At 48.7% G+C, this 14,197-nt stretch overlaps 1 protein-coding gene across 1 annotated transcript in view; it reads left to right on the top strand.

Annotated features, from left to right (window-relative positions):
- LOC119440239 (glucose dehydrogenase [FAD, quinone]) overlaps positions 1 to 14,197 on the top strand; it is a 690,341-nt gene that overhangs the window by 228,605 nt on the left and 447,539 nt on the right. The window lies entirely within an intron of this gene.

Genomic DNA, 14,197 nt, shown 5'->3' with positions numbered 1-14,197 from the left:
GCTTTCATGCGGTATCCGTGCTCCAATGCCAGGCTAAAACAATAAGCCGTTCGCTTACGACATGTGTGATGCCAAACGTTGACTAACCACCTGGTGAATACTGCTTCAAAACTCTCATCGTTCACACTGAGGGTGTCCGAAGCAGTTAGGAAATGAAGCAATATTGGGCAAAGAAGATCAAAAGTAATATTTTTCTGTGTTTTTATCACGTGTTTTACTGTTCCTTGTTGTTTTTGTCCTGACGAATCAGTGTTGCGCATTGGCTCGGGGCTGTTTAAACTGGCTACTACTTTCTCTAGGCAGGCAGGCGACTGAGCAAACGATGTTATCGTTTGCCTAAAGACTGACATGTCGTTTGCATGAAGTCGTTTATTTCATTCAGGGCGAACGAGCAGCCCCAACTCGATCTAAGTTACTGCTGCTTAAGCCGGCTGCCTATAGCATTTTGTAAAGTCTTATGATACGATATCAATATAAAGTCAATCAGAATACGTTCATAGTTGTAGCAGCTCTATATGCTACATGTTTCTAGTAGGTAAATGAATGTATAACATGTACAAACGATAGGACACACTTTAATTTGCAATAAAGTTCGTCTGCAAATGCCTGACAAACTAGTCTAGCGATTAGTAACATTAAATGTAGCAATCTATTTGCTGGTGGGTAATCATATACAAGGACCAATGCACCGCCTAGTTTTTTAGTTGTAATAATAAAGCCACGTATAACAATGTTTATGACAAAAACAAACACCAGTGCTCTGCGCCCTTATTTTGGCTGCACTCGCTGGTGTCAGGCGTGGCTATTGATTGTTGGAACGGATATGAGCCGGTGTCCACATGACGTCATGGCGTATCCAACTCCTGGACACAAAAGCCAATGCGGTTTCATTCAAACAAGTGTTATAGTAAATTATTTCTAGTGCCGTGACACTTGCCCGTGTATTTTGAAATATGCCAGGATTAATTGCACGTTCATTTTACGTAAAAGCATGGCAAGCAGAGAACACTCGGCCAGTACTTTTTTAAGGCTTGCTGAGTGACCATACTCTCAAAGTATGACGACGACTCGATGCTGTCACACGGCGTAGCACTGGGCACCACGGGAATTGTAAATTAAAGTGGACATTCTCTCCATGTTTTATATTACCCTGTAATGCCTAAACACTGCTCCGTATTACGGCCAAATTTAAACACAATGTTTATTTTTACTTTCGGCTATGTACATTTGTACGTTTCTGCAAAAACAACCGCAATCTTATTTCACTAATGACTTAGTTGGTATAGTAATGAAATAATTAGTAATTTGCCCGTGAAACTGTCCAACGCTGACAATTCACTCCAGCCTACCAGAATTGCAACAACGGGCTTCGAGATCAGTTTCCCGCGCCTACATCACCATTTTGAGGCATCACACTCAATTCATAAGATATAATATGTTGGTCATAACAGGGTTACCAGAGCCATATTATTCAGTGAGCTGAGTATGTGAGAAACCACTGTGCAGATTCCCCTAACTGTGGTAATCCAGCTTATGCGAAGCATTTTTCAGGTGCCCGTCCATCCGGTATTGCTTGGGGTACCGCAAAAGCGCTACCAGGTGGACCACCATGTTTGTGTAAATCGAGTCGTTGTGTTTGTGAGGCGAACGTACGTAGCGTACGTGTGTGTGTCGACAGCAGTAAGACGACCACCACGTTGACGGAGACTTAATGGCGGCAGTGACGTGATTTCTACTGCGGCCGTTCGACGTGAATTCATACAAGCGAACTGTTGGGTTCTACATAAGTACTCAACGGGCCTTAGCGAGAGAAACACGGATTGCAACGTTGCCTGCAACAAAGTGGTATACAATCGTACGTACCGATGCTGATGTCATGTCGTCAATGTTAAAACGATCATGAAACTTGTGCTCCGGCGATGAAATGCTCTAACATTAATAAAGTGCGTCTATCACGAAGTCAGTATAGCGTCGCACAGCTTCTACGTTGTGATAGGAGCTACGAGACATGTACTGTGAAATGTGGGAGCATCGCAGAGATTATGTCGTCTAACACAGCGCAACGAAGAACGAGTTGTCACCGCGAAAGAAGGCCGTCTACATTTGAGTAGTGTGTCTCCACCACCAGGAGGAGGAGGAGGAAAGGAATGAAGAAGGTTGGAATGTTAACCAGAAAATCATCTGATTGCCTAACCTGTGCTGGGGTAGGAGAAAAAGAGGAATAGAAAGGTGAGATAGAGTAAGGAAAGACGAGGTGAGACAGCGCATGCGCGCTAACGACACCACTAAGTAGTCAAAGGCATTCACACAGGGCAGTCGCCAAACATCGCGGCTCTGTGGATAGGACGCCCGGATCGTCTGCGGGAGGTGCATCCTCCCATCACCTCCACCGGACACTCACCGGCTTATAAGACGGAGATAAGCAGTCCCCAACCACACGTCCGGCGTTCCAAGCGTGCGTTGCCTGGGAGAGATTCATACAGACAGCTATGATTGCTGTGCAAGAACAAAGAGAAAGAAAACAGCGCACAAATCCGAGAAAGGAGTCCGGCGAAATGATGGCCGCACTGCACCAGAAACCTTTTTTTTTTTTTAGATTTGTGAAACTCGGAATTCGTGGTCGAGTGACCGCCTCGACAGCGGGAGGTGGTGGGCTCAAACCACGCTGCCGCTGGTTACGAACCGGTTATCCAAACGGGCACGGGCTCCTCAGGGCCTGACAATCGGCTTTCTCTAGGGGGGTATTGCCCTGGTGAAGGAGCCCGCACCACGTAAACCCCGTCAAGCTCTGTGGGCACAACGAAGCCCTGAAAGGAGGTCTGGGCCGCTTCCACGGCTGACATTTCGCCTGTGGAGTCTCAATGCACCTATTAAGTACAAACGCCCTCGGGCGCTTGGGAAAAATACTCCTCTCCCAGTGGTGAGGTCCCATAATAGCGGAGGTCCTGACTTGAACAGCGCATGTACCTGTTATATCGGTAGGTGCCGGGCGGGTGTTTTAAACTGCCACCCACAGCCATGGGTGAATGTCTTCAACAAGGCCAGCCGCGGCTGCTCCATGGTTCTGGCTTACTAAGGGCGTGTGTAGTGCGTGCCTGATTGCGCAGGTCGCGTGACCACAGAGACGCGCTCGTGCCACCGTTCGCGTGTTCGTAGTCGTCTTCTTCCGCAGCTGGCTCCGACGCCGTTCATCATGCCAGCGTTCCCATACTGTCCCTGCCTCTGCGATGGCGCTGACAGCACCGGCCCACTACCAACCAGTAGGTGCGGCGATTTCGGTGAGTTCTTTCGTGTGCTCCGATGGACAGTTGCCGTAATTCTTGATAAATGTATCTTAATCTGATAAAAAGTGCGCCAAGTGTGCAATCAGGTTTTCGCCTTCATGTTTTACAAACGTGTAACTTTTGCTTATTTTTTTTCAAATGTGCCAGCAATGGAAATGAAACAGCTCTGAATAAATTTATTAGTAAAGAACCGGCTTCTTTCTTGCATCAAAATATACAACAAAACGTAATGGACATGCTCAGATAAGAATTACCAGGGTAATCTGAAGATTATTTTTTATTTTTCTTTTCAAGATAAATTATATTTGAGATACCAAAATGTGTTTGGTGAAATATTGTACCATGAATTTATAAGAAATAATGTACCTTTTTTGCAAAACACCAGAATGGTATGTCCCTGAAAGTGAGAAGTTGTTTTTTTTTAGACTAGCGAAGCCTGAAAATCGGGAGGCTTATGTCTAAAAACTAACATTGCATGAAGTAAGACTTGTAATTATAATTTTTGAGATAACAAATCTTTTCCTAAGTGAAGAAGCAAACTCAGTCGTTTGTTGCCTGAAATAGGTTTAAAAATTTTGAAATTAACTCTAGTGGTAACCTTTCTTTATTAGGCGTTATTGAGCCATTAGGACCACATTTTGTAGTCAAATGCCCAGTACTTCTTATCGAAAATGTTCATAGCTTTAGGTTTGACACTCACCTTTAAAATATTTCTTAAAGAGGGTGCTAATTTTAGATCTACAAAAAACAACAATCAATATCAGTTTTCAGTGAATATTTCTACACATGCTCATCTAGTACTGGCAATTCAAGAAGTGCAAGAACATACTGTAATAATTTGATTCAGGTATTTGGTCAACCAGGTACACTTGAGTCCGAATAAATGGCTGGGCAAGGAAATAAGGCATTCTCTATGAATCAAGAAATAAGAGACTCCCAATGTCATGCCTTAAATTTTTATTTAGGTCTTATTTCTTGCATCTTCAGAAAAATGTTGTCACTGATGTACGGCTCAGGTAGAAAGGGTGTAATCTGTGTATTCATTGTTAGTTTGCCCTAGATTGTGACTTGTAGTAGACTGCAAAAAAAAGAAAGAAAAAAAAAAGAACTGGGAGATGGCAGAGGCGAAAAAGAGAGCCGTCTTTATAACTGCTTACAAACTTATGCAACCTGCCTTGAGTGTTGTGTATAATCTTGTGTATCATCATTCAAGCAGCATCAAAGGCACCGTTAAGAGTTTACATGTGTGGTACACTTTTCAGTTACTTGTTCGCGTATAATTTTAAACAATTAGCATGATCATGGAATCTTAACATCCCAAAACAAATCTGTAATTCGCCTTTCCCGTTCTTTCAGTTATGTGATTTAAGTAAGTACTCTTGACAAGAAGAAGCACTTGAAGTAAAAAAAAAAAATTCGTCGGCCCATTGCGTGAGGATGGTTAACCAGCGAAGCTGAAAGCGTGTGGCCCCAATGTTTATCACTTGGTTAATCCCGAGGGTTCAACTAAGTATTTCTCAATTATGAAGTTACACACACGTTCGGCTGCGACGGAGAATACGACGCCACTGATGGTATGCCCGCAGTCTGCCGTTGTCGCTTGCGTTCGATGTCTCGAGTTTGCTCGGCGGCGTCGTTAGGAGCATTCGCCAGCCATTGCCGCTTGCGATTCTTCGAAATGAAATTGCTTCAAAATTAAATCGATCCGTCACGTAAGACAATGAATGGCTCATACCCCCGTAAACGTGGCTTCCCCATTACGACATAGGCGAAGTGAAATTCTACGCTGGAATGAAGAGCGGCAACGGAGGCACTGTGGAAGATGAAGACGACGCGAACGCGGGAGCAATGACGCGAGCGCGTCCCGAGCACGAGCATGAGCGCAACCCGAAAGGCGCAATGAGCCAGCTGCGGAAGAAGACGACGACGCTCGAGTCTATGCTGGTGATGATAGTTTTCTGTGGACAAGCGACAACAGACGCTTTATCGTTTCGCCTAGCCATATAGAGCTTAGGTTTAAAAAGAAAAGACACTGCATAGAAGTGGGAATCGTGTAGTGGCACTTCATTCGACGATCGCAGCAAAAACCGCCCTTCACCAGGTTCCAGTGGCAATCTTGTCTATACACTCGAAGTGGTAAAGCGCCCTCTGAAGGAGCATCTTGCAAAAAGCCTTACTTAAATTGGTTTATTATTACTGAAGAAATTAGGAATTGAATGGGCACGTAGTCATGCTGCCATGATGCGAGCTTGACGGCTAACACAGCTACTCTTTCTTATTGCCTCGACTAGGTTCCCCAAGTGGCATCCCTTCATGGCCTTCTCCTACACCAAACTCACCATGTTACGTTTACGTCATGGGACCTGTCACGCATTGTTTTCCCTTTGTTTTGCAGCAAGGCGCACTTTCAGTGGTACTTTTGCGCATTAAGCATTGAATAGTTTACCGTAGTCACGTTACATAATCGGTGAGTTGGAAGTCAGTGCGCCTGACGCTGAAGTGTTCCAGCAGTGGACCTTGATTATCCGGCTGCAAGCGACGCTACCTCCAGAGAAAGAGTGCATGGGGCTTTCAACTGAAATTTCATGTGCTTTCGGGCCAAGGGTCTGCTAATTTGGAGACACGAGCGTGATATACGCACAACGTTTGTGTGTATGTAATTTCCAAGCCAGATGAGGGGACCTTTAGGCGAAAACTTCACCAATCAAATGTTCTACGCATTTAATTAATCTTCTGTCATGATGTTTCCTGTTGTGCCTGTGCATTGTCGCCCTTTCGCCGTGATAATACAGACAAACCTCGATATAACGAGCCTCGATTTGACGAAATTTGCGATGTAACGAAGTATTTTAATTTCCCAATCTCAATTGCATTGAAAACCGTGTATTTTCTTTCGCGATTTAACGAAGCAATTTCGTAACACTGTTTCGATTTAACGACGTTTTCGGCCATTTCAAGCATGTACTTGGAGCCTGTATGACTAGTAAATCTAGCAAAAAAGTTGTCGCAGTTTCACCTGAAAGGCGAAGCATCAATTGCGATAGCAAATTTGTAGAGAGCTATACGGAGTAATGATAGTAGCTTTATCAGCTGTATAAACTTGGACATGCAGCAGCACCGGCAACACGCAGAACTGTTGTCAACGCCGTCGGCGTTTTGCCCGCGTTCGCACAAAATGCGTGCGGCGTTGGTGACTGTTGCCGGAGCCTCTGATATAAATAGGCACTTGGTGCCGCAGCTAAACGTCACCTCCCTTCCCTCCCCCTCCCCCCGACGGCCTTTCGTGCGTCGGAAGAAGGCGCGTTCGCTCTACATATATGGCGATTGTAAAGGAGGAAAGAGACGCCTACTTCTGCAGCCCTTAATTTAGCAGAAGATAGCGCCAACCTTTCCCTTTCCCTTAAGAACCACTTATCGATCGATCGGGAGCACGGCGCAGAACGCGCGTTTGTTCTCCGCCGTGGGTTCACTCCCCGTGAAAGCGCGCGTCCCTCGCCCCCTTTCACTCGCACATACAGCGTTCGGCGGCGCGCGGCGACGATTTCATCTCCATTGACGTCATACGGAACCTCACGGCGACGGCGACGCCGACGGCAGGAATCTGCTTTGGAGTGTCCATATAATTGCTATCGCAATAAAATTATAAGAACATCGGCCGAGGCCATAATTAGTTTGAGCGTCCTTCCGTATGAAAAGTTTGAGCGGCAAAAACGCTGTCAAAGCGTTTTGCCAAACGCGGTAGGTGGGAAACGCCGCTGCGCCATTTATCGCGTTGATAAACAAGTTGAAGCGATCGAGAACCAAAGGTTCCCGATCGCTTCACAGGCTCCCTGGACCGCCCGGAGTTGGTGCGCAAGGTCTGAGCTTGCGATGCACTGGATGAAGTCCATCTCGTTGACGTGATACTTCCTTGTGGAGACGCGTAAGCGGGGGCACCGCCACATCAAATGAGGAAAGGTTGCGAGTGAATTACATGCCAAGCAGTTAGGTGAAATGTCCGTGTACATAGCCATGGTGGCCGGCGACGGGAAGGATTCAGTCTGGAGGAGTCGGAGAGCTATCTCCTGCCTCCTAGTTAATTCTCTATGCGGATCCGTGACGGATTTCCTGTCTAGTCTGTAATGCGAAGTTATCTCGTGAAAGGCAGTCAACGGGTCCTCGTCGGCGCCACCGCCACTTCCCTCCCCCGCAGTGGGCGGGGGGCTCGTTTGCATGGGGAGGTGAATGAGTCCTCGCGCCCGAGCGTGAGCCAGTTCGTTGGGGTTGGCGATGCCGTCGACAGAGGCGCCCATGTGGGCGGGAAACCACGTCAACTCGTGAGGAAAGACTTTGTTGTGAGTGAGAATGCTGTGAGCAGCCAAAGAGATTTGATTGGCGTCGAACGACCTGACGGCCGTCATGGAATCAGAAAAGATGAGGAATGGATCTCTAGCCGTTAACGCCAGAGAGATGGCGACTTGTTCGGCTACCCCGACAGACTTGGTCCTTACAGAGGCGGCACTAACGGTGCGGCCGCTCATGTCTACCACGGCGGCCACGAAGCTATTTGGTCCCGAACGAGATGCGTCTACGAAAAGCGCGTTTTCTCTTCTGCTGTTTAGCAGAGAGAGGTAGGCTTTAGCCCGCGCTCTCCTTCTACCCTGATTATGTACCGGATTCATGTTTCGTGGAAGTGGATAAACCGTGATCGTCGACCTTACGGTGTCTGGCAATGGAACTGCTCTCTCCTTAGTCAGGGGATAGGTGATGCCTGCTCTGGCTAGAATCGCCTTGCCCGCTCCAGTGCTCGAAAGCCTGGAAATCTGGGCAGTGCGCTGCGCTTCTATTAATTCGTCGAGCTTATTGTGCACGCCCAACGCCTCGAGCTTTGTGGTACTCGTTCTAGAAGGGAGCCCTAAGACCTCTTTTGACAGTCTGCCTAATAAGGACTTCGAGTTTGGCCTTTTCGGCAGCGCTCCAGACGTGCATGGAGGCGACGTAATTGACATGGCTTAGAAGGAAGGCATGGAATAGCCGGAGGAGGTTGTCCTCCTTGATGCCTCCTCTTCTGCCCGAGATCCTTTGAATGAGCCGAACGGTGGCAGCGGTGTGCTGTTGCAGCTTCTGTATCGTAGCTGCATTCCTGCCGTTCTCCGAGATAAGCATTCCTAGCACGCGTATGGTGTCCTTTGCGGGGGATTTCCGCGCCGTTCTTAGTGATAAAGTGTATGTCGTTCTCCGCGGTCGGTCTCCACCCTTTAGGGCGTCGCCCCATGCGGATGGGTTGGTAGACCAGGAGCTCGGACTTGTTGCCTGATAGTGCGAGTTGCATACGAGAAAGGTGTTTCTCGACCGTACGTACGGCTTCTTGGAGCGTACTCTCAGTGTGGCCCACCGAGCCGCCCCGGGACCAAACGGTGATGTCGTCGGCATAGATGGCGGAGCCGATGTCGCTGTTGTTATCGAGCTCTCTAGCGAGAGCCGTCATGCCGATGTTAAAGAGAAGGGGCGAAATCACTGCCCCTTGCGGGGTACCAGTGTTGCCTAGTTGGAATTTGTCTGACTCCACCTCCCCTAACCTGATGGTAGCCGTTCTGCCTGACAGGAACTGCCTAACGAAGTCAAAGAAACGCCTACCGAGACCAAGCTCGGAGATGGCTTCTAGGATGTGATCGTGAAGTATGGTATCGAACGCCTTTTTTAGATCCAGAGCCAAAATGACTCTTGGATCTCTGGTGGAGGCGTCGATGACCTGCGATTTGATTAGAAGCATGGCGTCTTGTGTTGATAAGTGTGGGCGAAAGCCTACCATGTTGGGTGGGAAGAGTTCGTTGCGCTCTATGTGCTTAGAGACCCTATCGTTTATGACATGTTCGAAAATTTTGCCGACACACGATGTGAGTGAGATCGGTCTAAGATTCTCTGTCGTGCACTTCTTACCAGGTTTGGGTATCAGTATGACGGTGGCGTGTTTCCATTCTTGTGGATACGAGCCGTTCTTCCAATGTTTGTTAAATAGATTCGGTCAGGAAGGATACCGACTTGTCGTCAAGGTTTCTGAGCATGCGGTTCGTGACGCGGTCAGCGCCCGGCGCCGAGGTGCTATTGAGTTTGTGAAGTGCAGACCTGACTTCCCATTCCGATATGTCGCCGTCCAGCTCACCGGAATCATTTCCGGCGTAGCCGCGCGGCAGCGTGGATGAGATAGTGTCAGGCGGCAGATGAATTGCGGCGAGATCATTCATGACCCAATCTTTGCTACGAAGAGTGAGAGCTCGGTGAGCGAGTCTCTCGATGGCCGATCTCTGGGCGGCGCGGGTGTCGGTGGTTTCAGAAGGTGTTTGAGCAAGTTCCACTTGCCGCCCACCCTCATCTGCCCGTCGACTTTGTCACACGTTTCGACCCAGTGTTTCTGTTCTAACACTTTGGAGTACGAGGCAATTTCTGCATTGATCTTGGCGATGCGTTTCCTTAGTGACCTGTTGAGTTTGTTCTTTGCCCACCGTTCTTTGAGAGCCATTTTAGCCTCAAACATGTGCGCTAAGTGACTGTCCATGGTTGGGAAATCTTCTTCCGTCTCTGTCTCCTTAGTGGAGGCAGAGACATCGGAGAAGAGTGTTTCTATCCACTCGCCGTAGTCGTTGGGAGGGGCTTTGTCTCTCCTTCTGGATCTAAAGAGATCCCAATCAACTATGCGCTGAATTCTGCTGGTTTTGCATTGAGCATGCAGTGTCATTTCAATGATAATATGATCGGACCTCAGATCTTCCCCCATGTTTCGCCATGATGACTTGCCGTCATAGGCGACCAGAGAGAGGTCTGGGGTCGACGGTCTCGTTACCGAGTTGCCTATGCGCGTGGGGAAACCAGAGTCCGTGAGTAGCGTGAGATGAAAGTCCTGTATGGCTTTGCATATCGAAACCCCCTTGGTCGAGTCTCTAACGTAACCCCACGTGGAGTGAGGTGCGTTAAAGTCGCCGGCTACTACGAGCGGTATGCCGGCGTCGGTAGCCATCTTTACTGCTTTTCCGATGAGGCCGTAAAAGCGCTCGTCGTATCGCCTTGGCGAACTGTATACGTTGAGGATAAGCAATCCCCTGCGCATGTTCTTACCCGGTAACAGTTCTGTACATACATATTCGGCGTTAGAGCGCTTATCTATGTCTTCGTGTTCAATGACTGTGATGCCCCTTTTGACCAGAGTAACTACTCCTCTGCCACCGTTCTTGACGCGTTCAAAAGACTCGTAACCACTAAACGTGGTGCCGGGCGTGATCGTTTCTTGAAGTAGAATTACCTGAGGTTTTGATTCGCACGGTCGAAGATATTGAGCTAATACTGTTTTTTTCTTTTTGAATCCGCAGCAGTTCCACTGCCAGACACGAAAGTCGGTGTTAGATGCCACAGCCATGATTATGATTTAGGTTCAGCACAAGGCTGAGACTTCGGAACGCTTTGAGGGCGCGGTATCTGCTTTAGCGCGAGCTCCGCCACAACGGCGGGGTCTGTTATTGACTGCGATAATTCTGTCGGGAGCGGCGCGGGCTTCGGGAAATCCATCCTACATTCAAGGTCCCTTAGGCGAAAATCAATAAATCGATTCTGTGCCTTGAGTATTACTATATCTTTGTTGATTTCTTGAAGCATCGAAGAAATCTGCCTCAAGGATTCTTTGATTTGGTTAAGGCTGTCTGTTACGTCAACCTCGGGAACGTCACCTACAGCTCGGCGCTTGCGACCGTTGGCGCCATTTTGGTCGCCATCCTGTCTCGATGCTGAGAACGTGGTTTTGAGCGCCGCCATTTCCTTTCTGACCTCCGCTAACTCTGAGCTGAGTTTTGCGTTCTCGTTCCTGACTTTCTGAAGCTCCCCTGACTCCTTAGAGGTGACGGTGCCCCCGCTTACCTGGGTAGAGGGTCCAGCTGATGTTCTAGAAGGTTCTGGATTCTTTTCTTTGGAGGTCCATTTCGCAGTGGCGGCAAGCGCGGGTCCGCCTCCCATGATGAAAGGCTGCAGCCAGCCGCCAGAAGACGGCCCAGGCTGCCCGGCCTCGAGCGTTGGGAAATCCTGCAGGTCCACTTTGAAGGCACATTCCATTTCTCGTTGTTTCGCCTCTGTCGAACGACAAAGGGGGTCTGGTACTTCTGTTGACAGGCTTTATCACCAGTAGGGTGACCCTTGCCGCAGAGTTTGCATCTAACATGGCACGAGTGCTCCTGCTTCGGGTCCTTGGCGCCACAGTTGCGACACACGTTGACCATTGGAGTGGGGCAGACGTCCGCGCGATGACCAACTCGAGTGCACTTGGTACACACCTCAATCTGTTTCTTGAAGAGGTAGCACCGAACTATTGCCTGGCCGACTCTGATGTAGCTGGGGACTTCTTCTGCGTCGAAGAGAACGACGACGGAGCCGGTTTCCTTGATGCGCTTCACTCCGCGAACCGAGGGGTTTCCCCGGTGTACGATGAGCCTTGCGAGCTCGGCGTCGCCGATGTCGCGCTCGACGTTGCGGACCACTCCCTTAACGTAGTTGCCTTCGGCGGCGGCGTACACCGCCACTTCGTGCTCCTTGCCGTTGACGCGAATGTTCTTGAGAGCCAAGATCTTGCGAGCATTGTCTTCTTTTTCGGTGCACACCACAACTATGTTTTGCACGACATTGGTGCAAACCAAGTCAGTAGAGGCTTGGGGGGCGGTGATTCCGGCCGCGTTGAAGATGGCGGTGGAGATGCCGTAGCAACTGGTTTTGCGTAAATCCAGACCGCCTCGGGGTCTGACGATGATCTTGCAATGCGTAGACGGTAGCTCCGGCATACGCGAAGCCGCGATCACTCTCTTCTTTAAGGCAGCCGCCCGGCGACTGCTTTTGGCGCCAACCCTGGCGCTTTCTTGGAAACTTCTAGAAGCGTTGGGTTGAGACTTGCCGCGTTCCGCCTTTTGCTTCTTCTTAGCCGATTTTGATTGAACCAATTGCCAGTCTGTTCCCTCCATTGCTTCAATTTCGTTTTCTTCGCCCCTTTCGGCGGAGTTGGAGACGCTGAGTCGATAGAAGTGGCGCCGAAGCGCTCCCGGCCATGTCAAGCCTAGCCGTGCCGACGCCGCTCGGAGCGGCGGGCGTACTCATAGCTAGGTCCAACTAGGCTCCGGTGGCGTAAAGGGGAAAAGGGCCGAAAGATGCGCAAAACTCACTCGGAGACGTAAATCCGCACTTCCTCGTGATCGGGGGATGAGTCGCAGACGATGAGACAAAAATCCGGGCGAAATTTGGCACATAAAAGATCGCAGAGATGCAAAACGCCGGAGCGACGCGGAGGCACGTCCGCACAGCTCGGCGACCGGCGCTCCTCCCTCCCTCGCACCCTTTCACTCGCACATACAGCGTCCGAAGCGCGGCGACGATTTCATCGCCGCTGACGTCATACGGAACCTCACGGCGACGGCGACGGCGACGCCGACGGCAGAAATCTGCTTTGGAGTGTCCATATAATTGCTATCGCAATAATAGTTTGTGTTTTACAGATAGTATGTTCTGACACCGACGCAACCCACCTCATCATCATCATAATCAGCCTATATGTATCTCCACTGCAGGATGAAGGCCTCTCCTGTGATCTCCAACGACCCCTGTCTTGCGCTAGCTGATTTAAACTTGCACCTGCAAATTTCCCAACTTAATTCCTGCACCTAGTTTTCTACCGTCTTCGGCTGCGCTTGCCTTCTCTTGGTACGCATTCTGTAACTCTAATGGTTCACCAGTTATCCGTCGTACGCATTCCATGGCCTGTCCAGCTCCATTTCTTACACTTAATGTCAACTAGAATATCGGCTATCACCGTTCGCTCTCTGATCCACACCGTTCTCTTCCTGTCTCTTAACGTTAGGCGTAACATTTTTCGTTCCATCGCTCTTTGCGCGGTCCTTAACTTGTTCTCGAGCTTCTGTGTTAACCTCCAAGTTTGTGCCCCACATTTTAGCACAGGTAGAATGCAATGATCGTACACTTTTCTTTTCAACGACAGTGGTAACCTCGTAGTCAGGATTTCGTAATGCCTACCGTATACACTCCTACCCAATTTTATTCTTCTGTAAATTTCCTTCTCACAATCAGGGTCCTGTGTGAGTAATTGACATACATAAACGCACTCCTTTGCAGACTCTAGAGTCTGACTGGCGATCCTGAATTCTTGGTCCCTTGCCAGCCTATTGAACATTGTCTTTGTCTTCTGCATATTCATCTTCAACCCAATTCTTACACTTTCTCGGTTAACGTCCTCAATCATTTGCTGTAATTCATCGCCATTGTTGCTGCATAGGACAATATCATCTGCAAACCGAAGGTTGCGGATATATTTGCCGTTGATCCTCACTCCTAAGCCTTCCCAGTCTAAGAGCTTGAATACATCTAAGAATGCAGTGAATAGCATTGGAGAGATTGCGTCTCCTTTCCTGGCACCTTTCTTGGTAGGTAATTTTCTGCTTTTCTTGTGGAGAACCAAGGTAGCTGTAGAATCCTTGTAGATAATTGCCAAGGTATTCACTTATGCCTCCTGTACTCCTTGATTACGCAATGCCTCTACGACTGCTGGTATCTCTACTGAATAAAATGCCTTTTCATAATTTATGATAGCTATATAGAGAGGCTGATTGTACTCCGCAGATTTCCCGATTACCTGATTGATGACATGGATATGATCCATCGTAGAATAGCCCTTCCTGCAGCCAGCCTGTTGTCTTCGTTGGAAGAAGTCAAGTGTTGCCCTGATTGCAGTGGAGACTATATTGGTGAACATTTTATACAATAGTGAAGGCAAGCTCGTGGGTCTATAGTTCTCCAATTCTTTACCGTCTCCCTTCTTATGGATTAGTATAATGTTAGGGTTCTTCCAGTTCTCTGCTACACTTGAAATCGTGTGGCATTGCGTATAAAAGGCC

The sequence above is a fragment of the Dermacentor silvarum genome, chromosome 2 (genome assembly GCF_013339745.2).
Source record: "Dermacentor silvarum isolate Dsil-2018 chromosome 2, BIME_Dsil_1.4, whole genome shotgun sequence".
Lineage (NCBI taxonomy): Eukaryota > Metazoa > Arthropoda > Arachnida > Ixodida > Ixodidae > Dermacentor > Dermacentor silvarum.
The sequence above is the reverse complement of the archived record's forward strand: the minus strand, read 5'-3'. Positions and strand labels throughout refer to the sequence as shown.